General features: G+C 36.4%; 1 protein-coding gene and 1 long non-coding RNA gene across 2 annotated transcripts in view; one reads left to right on the forward strand and one right to left on the reverse strand.

Annotated features, from left to right (window-relative positions):
- The window catches only part of LOC102152333, a 104,378-nt gene that overhangs the window by 68,919 nt on the left and 22,219 nt on the right, over nucleotides 1–13,240 (reverse strand). Inside the window, exon 2 of the long non-coding RNA XR_005355308.1 lies at nucleotides 6,633–6,750. This is a non-coding gene — a long non-coding RNA (uncharacterized LOC102152333). The remainder of the gene's footprint in view (nucleotides 1–6,632; nucleotides 6,751–13,240) is intronic.
- Nucleotides 1–13,240, forward strand: part of USP6NL (USP6 N-terminal like) — a 169,500-nt gene that overhangs the window by 50,867 nt on the left and 105,393 nt on the right. The gene's annotated exons all lie outside the window — the stretch shown is intronic.

Raw genomic sequence — 13,240 nt, forward strand, 5'->3', positions numbered from 1 at the left:
TAATGACTTTGCTTTTTCTCTAATCATATTAGACTCTCTGTAGGTATGCCTTTCTTCTAGCAATTCTGCACCCACATAAATGCTGCATTTTCAATATGAGATAAGAGCTGTTTCATAAAAAAGTACAAGATTTTCCTTTTTCTTTTTTTTCCTTTTTCCTTTTTTTCCTACAATGGTCCTTATGCTGGATTCATTTATCTTGAAATGGTGGGCAGCTGCAGTTACAGGCCTCAATCTATGGTACATCTGATGCTACTTTTCCTTGTAATGTCATGACTTCTCCCTGCTTGTTGGGAGCACTTCCAGCATTACTAGTGGCACTTCATTTAGGCCTCATGATGTTATTCAGAGTTTACGGTATAGTACTAAACATGATGAAAAATATGTGGGAACCACCAGAGATTACTTTTTCCTGCCATATGCAGTTTATTGGAGAAACAGACTCCTCACGTGGAAGTGATTAGCATCAAGTGGTTGGCATTTTAAGTAGATAGCTTCAACACTTGAACTCACCACCATAGCCGCAGGAGGTGGCTATGAAATTATTACAGTGGTACAGTGTATACTACAGTTAGTTTTATGCACTTATGATTTAATATTGCAACTTTACATTTGTTTACATTTGATTGTGAATGGTGCCATGTAGGCTCTGTAAATGTGTGCATACTTTTTGATAAATTTTAACTTTTTATAATAGATTTATGTATATTTTATGGTAGTAAACAATAAAATAGACTAGTATCTACATATATTTTATACATTCATGGTGCACCTTTTTTGTGATTTTTGTCTCTATTTCTAGGGTGTGCTGTTCCTCTGCGAGTTTTTTTAGATTGTCTCAAATCTCCAAAAAGTTGTCCAGTATGTTTATTGAAAAAAGTCTGTGTAGGACTGTACAACTCAAAATCATGTTGTCCAAGGGTCAACTGTAAATGTTTTGTCTGAGAGATTTTGCTTCCATTCTGTCTTTTAGCTGTGTTCTAGAAAAGAGTTAAGATTGTCAGAAACTGATCTCTAGATAAATGAAATATTATAGCTAATAATATAACAAATGGGTAGAGAAAGGTGTGACTCCTTTTGAGATATTTTGCAATATCTGATAGATAATGGTTTTTAGCTTATATTTAAAATACATGTTTTTTGCTGCACATGTTGGCCAAACTTGAGAAACTGAAGTCACCACATCTAGTATTCTTTTTTGTTTTAAAGATTTTATTTAGTTATTTTAGAGAAAAAGAACACACCAAGGGCAAGTTGGGGGGGGAGGGGCAAAGGAAGAGGGAGAGAGAGAATCTGAAGCAGTCCCTGCTGAGCCCAGAGGCTGATGCCAGATTCTATCTCAGGACCCTGAGATCATGACTGGAGCCAAAATCAAGAGTTGGCCACTTAATTAAGCCATCCAGGTGCCCCAAACATCTAGTATTCTTGATTTAGTTGTTTGTTTGAAGTTTTTTATAATTTATAAAGAATTTCAAGCTCTTGGCCAACAAAGAATAACTTCATGAGAACTTGAGAAATGACTGCTTGTGGCAAACACTGTTCATTGCCCACCCAATATCCCTTCTCCCTCAAATCTTTACTAATGATGGGATTTTGATTTTGTTTGGAGTGATATTTTGCTCAGTTAAAAAAGCAAACCAATCAGACTGTATTTTCTGAGGTGGAAGTTAAAGACTGCTAGAGATTTCTGGGAAAGTTTTGCTTTCTGAGATAGTTATCTCTGCTTCCTTGTTATATATATTTTTTCTACCTGGAACATGAGTGTAATTCCTGGAGTTGTAGCAGCTATAATGTGAGCATGAGGACAAGAACAATATGGTGGAAGAGAAATATAGGAGTCTGGTGTTTGGTGAAACCAGTGAGCCTTTGCACAACCCTGACTTACCTCTAGACTTTTGGTTTATTACTTGTAGTTAAAGCAATCCCTACTAGTATATATCCTACGTGATAAAAAATAGGCAAAGTCAATCTTTTAAATAGCAGAATCTCTTAGCATGTAAACTCAAGCCCTGTTATAATGTATTTTATTTTTTGTTGGGCTTGGGTAGTCTTAATCACGAGTAGCATTTATCCTAAATTAAAACACAGATGTAGCTCTTATAATAGGATGAGGGGGAATCAGAAGGCCTATGAGTTAGCTCTACCATCATGTGACTTTAGGCACATAAGTGAATGTGTCTGTGTCATGGTTTTTTCTATCTATTCTGTGATGAGATGTTCTCTAAGATCTCAGAGAGCACTGAATTTCATATTCTGTTACTTTTCTTAAAGCCATTCCCACCCCACCCCCAACCCCGCCCCGGGCATGGTAAATGCTTAGATTAAAATAGCAGATGCATAATGTCTACCTGGCTATCTTCACTCTTTCAACACATATACATAGATAGTAAATTGGGTTGTAGAAGTCTTAGAAAGTTGTGTAATTGGCTTACATATAAAAAGCCTTCTGGGACTTTTCACAATTTACTGCTGTGTTGATACATAGTAATTTGAGTGATTTAATGAAGAGAAAGGCAGCACAGAAGAGGCTAATTGAGATAATGGACTATATTCAGGTTGATTGGGGTTTCAACCCTGCATTTGCTTTGCACTTATTAGCTGTGTGACCTTTGGCAACTTACTTAACATCGCTGTGCATAAGATTCTTTATCTAAGGTAGGGATGATAATAGGATGCACTTCATCAGAGTGTTGTGAGGATTGAGATGAGGATTAATATAAAGGACCTGCATTGTGGCTGGTATGTGGTAAGAGCTAAAATGTAAGCCACTGTTAATGTTTTTGTTGGTTCCCTTATTTTTATTGGCGTTCATACTGCCATTAATACTACCCTCCTGATATGTTATTAGGCTGCTAACTTGCTTATAGGTGTTTCTGTCCAGGACAGAACACGGGATTCTCTATGCACAGTGGTCAGACTCAGTATAGTGATGTTTAATCTTTACAACAGTTTCATTTCATTTATACTTCGAAAATTAACCAGTGCATTTAGTCTTTAAATTTAGAAATATAATATTTGAAGTCAAAATTGTGTGTGTGCATGCCTAGGCAAAGTTAATTCGATAAGTTTTATCAAAACTGTGTTAGGGAAGTATATTTCTACTTACAGATTTTACCTGTTTTAAAAATACTATTTTAAAGAAAAATGGGTCCATTTTATTGTTCATTGGTCCAGTGTGTCATTGTCTTAACTGGTAAAGAATTTTGGAAGTAATGCAGTGAATTTTGCAGTCACTCATTGGTTGAGACTAAATTATTTGTAAAGTTTTCTTCAGATTGTTAAAATAAGAATTGCAAGCAGTAGACATCCTGAGTAACGTTCCTTTCTTGGGTGCCAGTAGGGTTGTACTCTGTAGTAATTAAGAGCATCATCTGAACTCTGTCCAACATGGTACACTAGCCTCTAATGCATGGTTGTTTAAATGTCAACAACTTAATAACCTAAATAATTAAAATTAAGGAAAATAAAAAATTGAGTTCTTCATTCATGCTAGCCACATCATAAGTGCCCAGTAGCCACATTGTAGAGAGGTCTGTTGGGCACCACTGGATAGATTGTATAGCCAGACTGCCTGGGCTTCTATCTTGAATCCACAACCTTCTAGTCCTGTGACCTTGGGCAAGTTATGTAATTTCTCTGTGCTTCAGTCTCCTTATATGTAAACGTGGGTTAATAACAGCAGTCAAAGTTCTTACAAGGTTGTTAATGGGGATTAAATGAATCAACATTTGTAAAGTGCTTATAACAGCCTTTGGCGCATAGTAACTATGTTTGTTAAATAAACAAGTGTGCATAGTGTGTTTAGATTTATTACCCTTTGTTATTAGTAATGTGTAGTGATTATATTTTTTGTCCTTAATGTATTTTTTCATTGCCCGTTTGAGAAAAAAATTTGTATGTATCAACCTGTTTGGGTGCATTTTTCATTTTTTATTGGACCACCTTTTCGAATAATGTTTCTGTCATGCATTTTAGCTTAAAAATTCATGTGAATGTTCATTGCTCTCAGGGTGAAGCATAGTCTCCTTTGTTAGGCATTTTGAGACGGTGCATTTTGAGACATTTTGAGAGTTCCATCCTGCCTATCCCAACTCATTTTTCACTACCATTAATTTTAGCCCTTCGTTCTATTTTTTAAGTTAATCGCTGCTTTAGTTAAAAATATTTGATGGTGATGGTTTCATTCTTGAAATGGTATATAAGCTCTCCCAGAATGGGTAGTATTAGGATCTGTGCATTTAGTAAATGCTCAGGGTATGCTTGTTGAATAAAAGAATCTTCAGATTTTGAAATGCAATCAGTATTTCTATTAATATCAAAACACAGTTGTTCAAGTAATTTCTGAAGTAAAGGGAATTTAAAACCCATTCTACCATCTGTGATGTCAGTACCAGAAATGTGCTCCATCGTGTAAAGCTCTACCACTTGTCTATATTTGTCTCAGTGGGGAGACTGCATAATAGTTCTTGTCACTATAGGTCACTACCTTACATCATGGTGACATGTAGAGCACCCTTCAGTGACACAGTTAATGATTTTCTGATGATACATTCTTAAAGGATGCTGATTTTATATTGGTTTCCTCACTTCTTTCAGGAAACTTAAAGATCTTCCATGTTCTTTGATCTGCTGTATGTGGCTTCTTTCTGTGTTTTTCCTGATTATGCTCAAGTGCTTATACACTTGGGACAGGGATATAACAAAGGGGGAGGGGAAGTTAAATCAAAAGGAAAAAAATACCATTTCATATAACAGTAAAACTTATTTTTTTAAAATAATAATGATATCTAGGTATAATTTAGGTGGTTTTCACTTTAAACAGGTTATCTCCACAAGAGGAAAAAAGTGTAAAAAATTGAACATAAACTTCTGTAGAAGTATGGCTCTGATAGAAGATTGTGCGGAATCTCTGTGTGTTACTACAAGTTGCTTAATGTAAAAGAATAGCAGTGGCAAGTCTGTGATTACCTATGGATAGGTGCATTTTGGATAATGTGTACTGTCACTAATACATGTTGTGCAGGCTACCATGTAAATTATATCATGGAGAACAGAATGATTATTATAAAACCAGTGATGTGAGTCAGATTTATCTATGGTCTTGCAGTGCGATTGGAAATTCTCAGACATTTTCTCTAAGACATTGGTTCAATATCCTCTGATACTCTCTTAGGTTTTTTAGAGATGGCATGGGTTATGGTTGGGAACTGGTACAGTGTTCTACCTGACAATGATTTAGGGTAACCTTTTGTGTGTATCTTTGATCATTCTACTATTATATATGTACTTAGGGTTATTTTTTAAAGTGCTGTGCCTTTATTAAACTGTGAGCTTTGTGAGGGTAAGGACACAATTCTTTCATACTTTTGGAAAAAAGTTAATTCTGAAGAATGTAGTGTTCATGAACTTGCTTAGGATTTGTTTCTCTATAGCTTATTAGCAAAGTGACAAGTGCACATATGGATAATAGATAATTGGAATATTTAATCAGTTACCTAATGACTGAGAGGATTTGATTCCTACTTTTTATTATTCTATTACTGAAACACATTGCCCACTAGATACTATAAACATTCTCTAGAGAACAATTAGGTTTGCAGTGAGTTATTTTATTTTGAATGCTATTTGGAATTAAATGTTTATTTGTACCACTATCTTGATATAATCTAAATGTAATTTAAAAGTACTGCAGTGTCTTCATTCAGATAACTTGTTACCCTTTTAAAAATGGGTTGCTTGAGTATTGTTTCTCTTCCATTTGGCAGACACCAGATGCAGTAATTAATAAAGGTCATTATGCTACTTAGTCATGGCGAGCTTTTAACGACTGTTACCTGAACATCTGCTGGTTTCATCATTGTGGTTACCAATAACATCCAACACAGTGTAGATGCTGTACTTTGGAAATCTGACTTGGGTTAATCTACATTACTATGAAAGAACATTTTAATATTCTTTTAAGTTTTAAATAATTGTGGGAAAGCACTTATTTTTCTGTAAAATGAACCATCAACAATGTCATTGAAAAACTTTTGGAATGGTTATACTTGATAATCCTGGCATCCTATGGGGCTGAATGTGCAATTCTAGGAATTGTCTGTGCAGAATTGGGTTGGGGGAAGCAGTGACTTTCCCATGAGTTCTGCTTATCCTCTGAAACCTTAACTGGAAATGTGGGGTTTGGAGTGGAGCTGAAAGGAAAGAAAAATTCATCCAGACACTACTGGAAGAAAGTCGAAGAGTAAGAGAGGGTATACTGATTATGGGGTTTCCAAAAATAAGACCAAGTATTTTTTAAATTTTGAAATAAAGTGCTCGATTTGGTATATACTACAATTGAAATAATTACAGTTACCACAAGTAGCAAAACATTATACTGAGAGATCCCGCAGTACCCTTTACGCAGTCTCCCACCCCCATAGTTACATATGAAAACCAGGATATTGACATTGTTGTAACTTAACAGATTTTATTCGGATTTCACCAATTCTACATGCATTGTGTGTGTGTGTGTGTGTGTGTGTGTGTGTAGTTTATGCAGTTATCACATGTATAGATTCTTGTAACCACTATGCTTAAGATCATGCAGAATGGCTGAAAGTCCAGGGAGGATGCACTCTGTAGGTAGTTACCGTGGTATAGTGATGCCTTCAGTGACTTGGCTCTTTTCATTTTTCTCTTCAGTCACACTCAGTCATTGTCCTGATGTTTGCAAGATAGCTGCTGCATCTCCATCCTTAGATCCAAAAGCTAGACCAGAAGAAAAAGGAAAAGGGGAAATCTAGAATGGGTGTCCCTTGTATAAAGAGAGTATAAGCTTAAACCACGAGCCAGAACTGTATCACGTGGCTACATGGTGGCGTAAGTAGCAAGTATTTTGTGACTTGAAACACTTGCTGAAAAGATTTGGGGTTCTTTTGGTAAAGGAGATGTAGGAATATTGTATAGGCAACTAGAAATGTTCATTAGAGAATGCAGATTTAAAGAGCAATGAAATATCAAGTGTGCCTAAAACTGGCTAAAATTAAAAAATATGAATAATGTTCAGTGTGATGAAAGAGGTACTAACATATTGATTGGTATACTTTTTGGTGGGGAATTTTGGTATTCTTTATCAAAATTAGAAATTGTATTTCATCTGGTTCATCATTTTGAATCTGTGATTCTGTTTTGTAGAACACACCATTCCTGCATATGTACATAAAGATCTTCACTGGGGCATTGTTTATGTAATATGAAACCACCTGAAATTATCTGAATAACTATCAGGAGAAAGATTTGTACATAATGATATATCCATTCAGTGGAGTACAGTACAGCCAGCCATTAAAAATAATAAGCTTGTGGGGTGCCTGGGAGACCCGGTTGCTAAACAACCAACTCTTGGCTTAGGTTCAGGTCATGATCTCAGGGTCATGAGATCGAGCCTTGTGTTGGGCTCCACACTTAGTGGGGAGTCTGCCTGAGATTCTCTCTCTGCCTCTGCCTCTCCCTCTGCTCACGCTTGTGCTCCATCTTTCTCAAATAAATAAGTAAACCTTTTTAAAAAAAATAATAAGCTTGCTTTGTATAAACACACCTGGAAAATAGCCATGAAATATAGTAGGTAGAGAAAAACAGCAGAACAGTGTTTATGGTATGATTGTGTTGCGTGCCCTCTAGTATGTATATATGTGTTTATGTATGTGTTTTTCTGCATGAGTGTGTGTGTGTGTGTGTGTGTGTGTGTGTGTGTGGTATGATTATATCTGTTTTGGAATATGCAGAAGAAAAAGATTTTATGGAAACACAACAAAAACAGTTAACACTGGGAAGTCGGTTTGGGAAGGCAGTATGGGGGAAGGAGTTTTCATTTTCTTTAAACCCATCTGTATTGGAGATCCCTGGGTGGCTCAGCAGTTTGGCGCCTGCCTTTTGCCCAGGGCGCGATCCTGGAGACCCGGGATTGAGTCTCGCGTCGGGCTCCCTGCATGGAGTCTGCTTCTCCCTCTGCCTGTGTCTCTGCCCCCCCCTCTCTCTCTCTCTGTCATGAATAAATAAATAAAATCTTAAAAAAAAGCAAAACAAAACCCATCTGTATTGTCTGAATATTTTATAAGTATATAATAACTGTTCAGTTAGGAAATGAAGCGTTCTATAATGTAATGTTTTTGGATGCTTGAAACACAAACTTTCATACTTTAACTTTCTGGATGAAACTACTTAAAATTTTATTTTGCCATTTTATGCCATAGAGTATACTAAATATTTTTTTTTTTTTTTTAGTAACTCAGGGCCTAAATGAGATATTTAGGGCTGCTGAATATACTCCAAATAGATTTATATTAAATGCTTTTTAAATCTTCCTTGTAAATTTTTTAACTTTCTGATTCCTTATGCAGGCAGTTGTACATTACCAGCGGATCAGCCTTTAATAGTCCACCCTAGTCTAATTTTCTGATTTAATCAATCTGGTTTTAACTATGTCTAAAAATAGTTCAGAATAAAAACAGAATAAAATAGTTCTGAATGAAAGTTTTGAGGAATCGTCTAAGAATGTTTATTTGTTATTCGAACACCTACTTTTTAGAGGCCTCGTTTTCTTCTTTGGTTAGCTATATTTTAGTTATGTGTGGGGGCTTGATATGTGAAGGTTGCTACATCTCTAGGGATCTCTTACGATCAGATGTCCATTCTCTTTAGAGAAACTTATTAATTATAGTAGTAAGGAAAGGGCATAGGATGTTTTAGGGCAAAAAAAAAAACCAAAACCCTGAATCTTCAAATATTTGCATTGTGTTTTTGTTTCTTAAAGATAAGATGATTCTTCCCTTTGTTGCCAAGTTCATGATAACCATTGTAATGTATCTGGAGCCTGTAAATCAGACTGGGGTTTGAATCCTGGCACTGTCATGTACTAGCTGAGTGACTTTTCTGATCCTCAGTTTTCTTACATTTAAAAGCCTATTTTACTTAATATTAGTGTGTATTTTGTAATTGCCTAGATGATACACTCAGAGATTGCTGTGAATGTTATGTGGAGATAGTTTATGGGTTATATCTGGCACACAGTGAGAACTCAAATAGTGACTATTCTTATATGGGATAATATGAAATTTGAGATTTGCATATGTATTGTGCTTTTTCAGAATAAAACAAGACTTTATTTTATTCATTATATTTTTAGAGAATTATTATCCTTAAGTGCAGAAAACTTGGACAACATAGAGCACACTGGGAAATTATTTTTTGGAGATCCTTTAATTTCCTTACTCAGGAAAATCTTTGTTAATATTTTATTGTCAGCCATTCCAGCCTTTTTTCCATTTACAACTACTACTTGCTTTGTAGGCTAGATCCTGACTCCTTAAAACCTTGCATGGTATGGTGGCACATCAATTTTACAAATAAGGGAAATGAGGCTGAGAGGGATTAAGATCAGGTTACTGATAAGTGTTAGAGCTTGTGTTCATAATCAAGACTAATGTGTTACTGGAGCAACACAGGACTCCCCTCCCATCTAGCTGAAGGCAGTCCTCTCTCCCTGTGATAAGTTTATGGCATTTTGTGTTTATAAGATGTTTAGGTTGTACTTTGTGATTGCTCAAGAAAGCGAATAAGCTTTGGGCTTAATATATTGTTTTCCCATATATTATTGTAGTATAACATTACTTAGATGATATGCATGTTTGGAGCTCCATAAATGTTAAATTAGTAATAATGGAGATAAAAATGAGACTTTGTACTACCTTGAAGTGATTATAACTCTCTAAGCTCTAGAAAGTGGTATCACTGTGGTGCTTGGAATGCACTATGTATACATTTTAGATGTTGAATTACTGAATGGTTTGGGAAATGATTTTAAAGTTTTGATGTTTTATTGTACTCAAAAATGATTAAGCAAGTTATAGTCTTATTTTTATGGTATTTCTGAATCTAATTTTCCTTTCCATGTGTCAGGGTAAGAAGTAATTGTTATTTGGGCCAGTGAATATTGCCTTTAATTTAAACTACCTAAAGCATTTGTGCACTTATTTCTAATATTCAGAAACCCTCCTAGTTTGTATGTTGTATTGTATATTCTGTCTGCAAAGTACTTTAGGTGCACGCGCATGCGCGCACACAAATCTCTTCCTCACGAGGACTTACCTTCATTGCTATATGTGGGCCTTTAGCTCAGAGAATTCAGCTATTTGTGATTGCCAGTATTTTGGAGACTGTAATGTCATCATTATAGAAGTCTTTAACCTAGCTTGACTTAATGGCTTGCATTGCTTTTATAATGATTTTTTTTGTTCAGAAGTAGGGTTCTTTGTTTTTTTATTTTTATTTATTTATTTGAGAGAGCAAGAGCACAAGTAGAGGGAGGAAGAGGAGCAGAGGGAGAGGGAGAAGCAGATTCCCTGCTGAGCAGGGGAATCCCAGTGTGGGGTTTGATCCCCAGATCCTGGGATCATGACCTGAGACGAAAGCAGATGGTTAACCAACTGAGCCACTCAGGTGCTTCTTTTGTTTTGTTTTTAACATTAGTTAGTTATTTGGAATGTATTCATCTAGACAGTTACAAAACATGAACTAATGTTAAGCAAAATAAGCTATGGTTAGTTGTAGGAATTATATGTCAAACTTAGATACTATCACAAAAACTCCGGGAAAAAAGTTACTGGATTTCTTCTGTATTTTTAGCAGAGGAGAATTGGATCTGTTTCAGTTCTTTAGAAACTTCAGTTTGATGTGACTTTCAGTATGATTAGGATTAAGTGGGTGTCGTTTAAAGTTAATGTAGTGAATTAGATGTGATAATCTGTAGAGGTGTGAGGTTGTTGAAAAGCTGACTGTATTTGGGCAAGAAGTATAGTGTGTCCTGGTTATGGGGTCTGTGGATGGATTGTTGGGAATTCCACAACCACGAAAGGGGATCAGACTTTCAAGGATTATTTTTGACACACTGAGATTTATCCTATAGATATTCAGATATAGACATCCAGAAAGCAAAAGGATATGAGGTTAGCATTCAGGTGGTATAAGGTGGAGGGATATAGATGTAGGAGGCATCATTTCAGGAGTGTATGTAGTCACTCATGGGAGAGAAGACAAGAAGAAAGAACCTAAGGAAAGGAAACCATGGTAGGAAGGGAGACAGACCCCACAGATGATAATATTGTCTTGTACAAGGACATTAGTGCACATACTGGTACAAGTGGAATTTATTCGGGGGCAGGAGAAGCGGGGAAGAAGAGGGCAGGCTTTCAGAGGCTTTTTGGTTGCTCTCCGATAGGACTCTTGCCAACTTTACATCCATTTTGTGTCTGTGCAGCTGGATGTGGCTGGAGAATCCGTCACAACATTCAGACTAATCGTACTTTAAATTCATTATCATCAGCTTGAGGTGGGCTTTTCATGCTGCCTCACAGTCATCCTGTATCATCCTGCTGCCCTCATATCAGTGATGATCTCCATTCCCCACTTTTCTCAAACCTTCACCATCTTTGCCCCACACCCAGTTCTCAGCTGGTTGTCGTCCTTCTTTACTGAGAAACATGAAGCTGATTGCCTCAGTGGACTACCAGACTAACACTTGCAGAGTTCCCAAGGTGACATCAGCTGAACCCGTGTACTGTGCCCGTTCCTGCTGTAGAGGACATCTCTCCTCCTGTGTAATGCAGCCCTGCTCCATGTGCACTCCCCTCTTTCTCTCACCCACTCCTGCACGTAACTCACTCAGCTCCCCATTCTTTCTGTGTCCCCAGTGCCTCTCCCCTAATGGGTCGTTCCCATCATTCCACCATGTATTTTTATTTCTCTCAGCAGATGAAAAATTACTTCATCTGACTTTACCTCCTTTGCCAGTAGCCATTCCATTTCTTTGTCTCCCTTTGCAGTAGAGCTCCTCCGAGGAGTTGTCGGTACTCACTTTTCACTGTCTCCTCTTCCATTTTCTTTTAAATCCACCTCAGCCAGACTTTCAGCCCCATGACTCCAATTTAACATTGGTGGCAATCCAATTTAAAATTTGCTTTTAAAATCATAAGTCTTATTTGAATTAGAATATGTTATTCATACCACTTTAAATTTCTGTGTTAAGTATAATATATTTAGGGAAATGTGTAGATTTTACCATTCTTCTATAGTTGCTATGGTTGTATCATAAAGAGGAAATTAAAATGGAAACAAATTTTAATTGCTGTTCTATCACATTGGGTACCACACTTGTTGGCTTTGTAATATTAGGCCCCATATGTCTCTTTTTGTGACTGTTCCTTAATCCTTTCCACTACTAAGAAGTTGTCTAGCTTTGACCAAGCAGATGGTTTCAGATTTCCCTCTATTATTTTGAATGAAATTGTGAATGAATAACTGAGCTGAGTGAGCATGAAAATAATTAGCATGTGGGGGGGGGGTGGGGGGCAGTTAATACAGAAAGAAAACAAAATATTCAGCGACGTTAATCTGATGTATAATTAATTACATCCATAATTGTTAAAGGGTTGTATGGTTTAGCTTTTAGTAATCTGTTAAAAATTCTTTTGAGGATATGGAGTTGTTTTAGAATTGTCTTAAAATCCTCTGGTTATGACCCCAAAGTCCATGGGCTTTTTCCTTTTACAAAAGGAATATTAAAAATCCAGTTCCTAAAAAAAAAAAAAAGAAAAAGAAAAAGAAAAAATATCCAGTCCTTCAGTTGGTGGTACCCTGAAGTTGAGAGCAAGATTAATTGACTCAAGAGTATTGAGTATAAATTGATTTATTGTTAAGAAGAGATTTAGAGAGGTCTGACTCTTCCAGACCTTTCTGAATATTAAAAATCTTCTAATCTGTGAATTGGCCTGTTTTTCCTTTTAATTCTGCCAATTTTTGCTTTATATATTTTGAACTTATTAGGTTCACACTTAGGTCTTCTTCCTGGATTGATTCTTTTGTTGCTGTGAAATGTTCCTTTTTATCTCTGGTAATGATTCTTGCCTCAGTCTGCTTTGTCTAGTATCCTTACAATGATAACAACTTTCTTTAAATTCATGTTTGCATTATATCTCTCTCCCCGTTCATGTTACTTTCAAACTTTCTGTCCTTAAGATAGGTCTCTCTCCTCCTCCTCCTCCTCCTCCTCCTCCTCCTCCTCCTCCTCCTCCTCCTCCTTCTTCTTCTTCTTCTTCTTCTTCTTTTTTTTTATATTTAATTAATTTATTTATTTGAGAGAGAGTGAGTGAGAGCAGAGGGGCAGGGCCATAGGGAGAAGCAGACTCCACATTGGGCAGGGAGC

This window comes from Canis lupus, chromosome 2, assembly GCF_011100685.1.
Source record: "Canis lupus familiaris isolate Mischka breed German Shepherd chromosome 2, alternate assembly UU_Cfam_GSD_1.0, whole genome shotgun sequence".
In the NCBI taxonomy this organism is placed as follows: domain Eukaryota; kingdom Metazoa; phylum Chordata; class Mammalia; order Carnivora; family Canidae; genus Canis; species Canis lupus.